At 38.4% G+C, this 5,951-nt stretch overlaps 1 protein-coding gene across 1 annotated transcript in view; it reads right to left on the bottom strand.

Moving 5' to 3' along the window:
- The window catches only part of NSUN7 (NOP2/Sun RNA methyltransferase family member 7), a 49,946-nt gene that overhangs the window by 19,789 nt on the left and 24,206 nt on the right, over positions 1-5,951 (bottom strand). The gene's annotated exons all lie outside the window — the stretch shown is intronic.

Genomic DNA, 5,951 nt, shown 5'->3' with positions numbered 1-5,951 from the left:
AAAAAAAAAAAAAAAAAAAAAAAAAACAAGGTGGGGGAGGGTTATCAGAAGCACTTATAAGTTGCCAGTCCAAGGTACAGAATCCATACAAACTGGTGTAAAATATCAATCAGAACTTTAGGGATCTTGTGACTTAGCTTAAGAGTCTGCCTTCCCTTGCATTATAGTCATCTGTGCCCCTATTTTACAGCCAACCTCCACTTTTGCAGTGGCTATCACACCCCTCACGGGCTGAAGAATCACTCTTGATATGTCCCCCACCTGCTGCCTTTCTCGTGCCTCATCAATTTTTCCCTCTTCCTATTCTCCATGTCTTTTAAAATTGTTTTTTCTTTCAATAGAGTCATCCTTTTCTTCTTGCCCCCTGCCACTATTTTAAACATTTTATTGGAAAACTTCAAACATATGCAATTTGGCATAATAATATAATAAATTCTCAAGTGCCCATCACAGAGTTTCAACAGTGAACCATTCATGGTTAATCTTGTTTCATCTGTACAATGCAGCCCCTCCCACCCAGCCCCCTATTATGTTGAATCTCTAAAGAGTTCCACATATATCTCTAAGAGGATAAAATCTTCTTTTAAAATGTAACCGCACCAAAAAAGTTAAAAATATTTCCTTATTATCATCAAATATCTAATCTGGCTCGCATTTCCCAATAGTTTCACACATGTCAAAAGTTTTTTGTTTGAATCAGGATCTAAATAAGGTACATACATGGCAATTGATCAGTCTTACTTTAAATTTCTTTTCACCTACAGGTTCTCCCTCCATTTTTTCTTAACATTTATTTCTTACTGAAACTTCATTATTTGCCCTGCCAGGGTTTCCCACTGTCTGGATTTTGCTAACTGTTTTCCTAGAATGCAGTTTAACATGTTCCTATTTTCTGTACTTCCTGTAAAGTAGTAAGTGAATCTTCAGAAGACCAATATTTTTTCCTTTGGGGGACGGAGAGAAAGGGGCAAAACTACTTATAGATGGCATGATATTCTTCCAGTAAGTTGCCTTTGTGGTACCACCAAAGGGGTTGCAAAACACTCATATTCTAATTCTAAAACGCCTTTTTCCTTTATTAGCTGGAATACTTCTAAAAGGAGAAATTTCCTCTCTTCTACTGCTTGGCTCCCCAGTAGTTCCTATTCTCTCTTGTTAAGTAGGTAAAAACTGCTCAACTATTTGAAAACTCTAATGTGTACAGATGTAAGAACTGAAGAGAGCAGCCACTATTCCCACCCTCAGCCCCAAGACTGAGAGAAAAGTGAACAAGGAACTTAGAAACTCAGCGGAGCACCTCCCTGCCCCCAACCCTACACTCAACACACACCAGGCTGAGATTCAGGTCTCTGAGAAGAGGGCATGGTACCAAAGGAATATGCTGTCATAAACACTGCCAGGATTCTACACAGCCACCACAGGGATAAACAAGCATTGGAAGAAGAAAAGTCCTTTCTTCTTCCTCTTTCAGTCTTACAAAGTCTCTCCGGCACCCTCTAATGACAGAGGCAGTTGGCAATGGAGAAAGGGAGAAGCAGAGTACAGTCCCAGCATCGTAAGACAGGACAAAGTGTAGGTTTAGAGCTGAGAGGCAATAATAAGAACTGGTCCAGTTCCTGAACCTGCTTTCTCTTGATTCTTCTTCTAATTCTCTGTGGCTCCTCTGCTGGTTCCCTCTTATTCAGCTTCCTGACCTCTAGGTATTAGAGTGTCCAGAAATCAGCTTTTAGATTTCTTTACTACCTAAACTCACTTCTTTAGTGATTGTGACATTCAATATTATGTAAATGCTGACAAATCCCAAATGTGTGTCTCTAACACAGACTTCTCCCCTGAACTCCAAAAGAATGTACCCAAATACCTGCTTGACATTTCCACTTAATATCTAACTGGCATCTTAAACCTAACATAACTAAAACCTAACTGACCCACAGTCCTTCCCATCTCAGGAAAGGGCAACCTCGGCTGGGCACGATGACTCACACCTGTAATCCTAGCACTTTGGGAGGCCGAGGCGGGCGGATCACGAGGTCTTGAGTTCGAGACCAGCCTGACCAACATGGTGAAACCCCGTCTCTACTAAAAATACAGAAATTAGCTGGGCATGATGGCATGCCTCTGTAATCCCAGCTACTCAGGAGGGTGAGGCAGGAGAATTGCTTGAACCCAGGAGGCAGAGGTTGCAGTGAGCTGAGATCGTGCCACTGCACTCCAGTCTGGGCGACAGAGCGAGACTCCGTCTCAAAAAAATAAATAAAAGGAAAGGGCAAGCTCATCGAGATTATAAAATGAACTGGGAAGTAGTTCCTCCTTCCATTCTCTGAAAGAGTATTATTTCTTCCTTAAATTATTTGCAGAATTCTGTGACAATACCATATAGGAATAAAATTTTTAAAAACTTTTTGTCTTGTGGGAAGATTTTCAATTATGAATTCAATAGATATTAATAGCCATTAATCTTAAGATCTTAATAGCCAGATCCAAGAGTATCCAGATTTTCCAAAACTATTTCTCACTTTTGGCAAGTTGTCTATCCAGGAATCCATATCAGTTAAATGTTCAAGTTTATTGGCATAAAATTGCTCACAGTATCTTTTATTGTATTTTAAATGTATCTAGGATCTGCAGTGATATTATTGATAACTGAATTGTTTTATGTTCTTTTCTTGATGAATCAATTGTATTTTCTTTTAAAAAGTCACTTTTTGGTTTTGTTGAGAGAGATGCTGTTTGTTTTCTATAACATTAATTCCTGCCATCTTTATTATAGTCTTCCATCAGGTTTATTTGATGCTGTTTTTCTAACTTTCTTATCATGCATGTAAGCATCATCAATCTTTACTATTTCTTCTTCTCTAATGGTAGTATTTTAGGCTACAACATTCCCCCTTAGTTGCATTCTACATGTTAACATGTATTTTTACAATAATTAAGTTCAAAATATTCTCTAATTCCCACTGTGATTTCTTTTATGACTGATAAATTATTTTGAAGTATGTCATTTTAATTCCAAAGTGTGGCGGGGTGTGGTGGCTCACGCTTGTAATCCCAGCAGTTTGGGAGGCTGAGGTGGGTGGATCACCTGAGGTCAGGAGTTCCAAACAAGCCTGGCCAACATGGTGAAACCCCATCTCTACTAAAAATACAAAAAATTAGCTGAACGTGGTGGCACGCACCTGTAATCCCAGTTACTCGGGAGGCTGAGGCAGAAGAATCACTTGAACCTGGGAGGCAGAGGTTGCAGTTAGCCAAGATCCCGCCATTGCACTCCAGCCTGGGCAACAAGAGTGAAACTCCATCTCAAAATAAAAGAATCCAAAATGTCATGGGATTTCCTACTTTTTCTCTTTTTTTTTAATCGATTTCTGGCTTGATTCCACTGTGGTTGAAAAACATATTATGGGCTACGTGTGGTGGCTCATGCCTGTGATCCCAGCACTTTGGGAAGCTGAGGCAGGAGGAACGCTTGAGGCCAGTAGTTTGAGACCAGCCTGGGCAACATAATGAGACCTTGTCTCTACCCAGAAAAAAAAAAAAAAAAAGCTGAGAGTGGTGGCATGTGCCTACAATAGCAGCTATTTGGGATGCTGAAGTGGGAGGACTGCTTGCACCCAGGAGATCAAGCTGCAGTGAGGCAGGATCACACCACTGCACTACAGCCTGGGTGACAGTGAGAACCAGTCTCTAAAACAACAACTTTGTATGATTTCAGTCCTTTGAAAGTCACTGAAACTTGCTTCCTGGCCCAGCATGTAGTAATTTTTGCTATTTATGTGTGCTGTGCAGTCGCTAGGTACAGAGTTCTACATATGTTAGTTTGGTTAACTTGCTGATCATGTTGTTTCCATCTTCTATATCGTTACTTACCTTACTAATTTGTTTTCAGTTTGAGAGAGGTCTGTTAAAATCTCCCACTAAGATAAATTGATAAATTGTCTAGTTTTTGGTTCTGATTGATTTTCTTAAGGTTCAAGTATACAATTCAGGGGTTCTTCTGAGTATATTCACCAAGCTATGTAACCATCACTATCATCAAATTCCACAACACTTTCTTCACTCCCAAAAGAAACCCTATACTCACTGGCAGTCATTCTCCATTCACCCTTTCTCCCAGCCCATCACATTTGCTCATCTATTCCATGTTTCCATGGATTTGCAATATTTGGGATATTGTCCTCTTCCCCTCAATTATGTAATCATAAATGAGGACTTTTTTGTTTGGCTTTCTTACTTAGCATCATGTTTTAAGATTCATCCATCTTGCCCCATTAGGATTTCATTCTTTTTTATGGCCAAATACTCTTCCATTGTATGGATACACCACATTTTTAAATCCACTCATCATTTGATGGACTTTTGGGGCTATTTCTACCTTTTAGCTATTATGAATAACACTGCTATGAACTTTCATGTACAAGCTTTTGTGTCAATATATGTTTTCAGTTCTCTTGAGTATGGACCTAAAGGTGGAATTCTTAAGTTATACAGTAACTCTATGTTTAACTTACTGGAAAACTGCCAAACTGTTTTCTAAAGTAGCTGCACCACTTTATATTCCCATCAGCAAATTTTCCATATTGTTGCTTACACGTTGTTTTCCTTTTTTTTTTTTTTTTGACTATAGCCATACTAGTGGGTTTGAAGTGGTATTTCATTATGGTTTTGATTTGCAGTTCCCTAATGATTAATGATTTTGAGCATCTTTTCACATGAGCTTACTGGTCATTTGTAGATCTTCACTGGAGAAATATCTATTCATATATTTTACCCTTTCTAAGTTGGGCTACTTGTCTTTTTATTGTTGAGTTGTTTATATATTCTGGATACAAGTCCCTTTGCAGACAGAAGATTTGCAAATAACTTCTCCCATTCTGTGAGTTATCTTTTTTTTTTTTTTTTTTTTTTAATGGATTCTTGCTTTGTTGCCTAGGCTGGAGTGCAGTGGTGCAATCTTGGCTCACTGCAACCTCCGCCTTCTGGGTCCAAGTTATTCTCCTGCCTCAGTCTCCTGAGGAGCTGGGATTACAAGTGTGCACCACCATCCTGGCTAATTTTTGTAATGTTAATAGAGACAGGGTTTCGTCATGTTGGCCAGGCTGGTCTTTAACTCCTAACCTCAGGTGATCCACCTGCCTCAGCCTCCCAAAGTGCTGAGATTACTTGCCTCAGCCTCCCAAAGTGCTGAGATTACAGGCATGAGCCACCGTGCCCAGTCAGTCTTTTCAGTTTTTTGATAGTGACTTTGAAGCACGAAAGTTCTTAATTTTAATGAAGTCCAATTTATCTGGTTTTTTTTTTCTTATTGCTTGTGCTTTTGGTGTCATATCTAAACAACCACTGCTAAATCCAAGCTCATGAAAACTTACCTGTGTTTTCTTATAAGAGTTTTAGCTCTAACACTTATATTTTTGATCCATTTTGAGTTAATTTTTATATATGATTTGAGATATGCATCCAATTTTATTCTTTTCCAAGTGCCTATCCAGTTGTCCCAGCACCATTTGTTGAAAAGACTATTCATTTCCCATTGCATGGTCTTGGCAACCTTGTTGCAAGTCAACTGACCATAAATGTAAGGGTTTATTTCTGAACTTTCAATTTTGTTCCACTGATCTATACATTTATCATTATACTAGCATCACACTTCTTGATTACTGTAGCTGTGTAGTAAGCTTTTAAACCAGGAAATGTGAGTTCTATAAACTTTGTTCTTTTTCACAACTCATTTAGCTATTCTGGGTTCCTTAAATTTCCATGTGAATTTTAGGAACAGTGTGTCAATTTCTGCAAAAAGTTCAGCTGAGCTTTTTATAAGAACTGCGATGAATCTGTAGATCAGTTTAGAGAGCACTGCCATATTAAGTGTTCCAATCCTTAAACATGGAATATTTTCCATTTGTTTATGTCTTCCTTAATTATTATTATAATTTTTTTTTTTTTTTTTTTTTTTT

The sequence above is a fragment of the Rhinopithecus bieti genome, unplaced genomic scaffold (genome assembly GCF_001698545.2).
Source record: "Rhinopithecus bieti isolate Rb0 unplaced genomic scaffold, ASM169854v2 scaffold_2339, whole genome shotgun sequence".
In the NCBI taxonomy this organism is placed as follows: Eukaryota; Metazoa; Chordata; class Mammalia; order Primates; family Cercopithecidae; genus Rhinopithecus; species Rhinopithecus bieti.
This window is presented reverse-complemented; position numbering and strand designations above follow the sequence as displayed.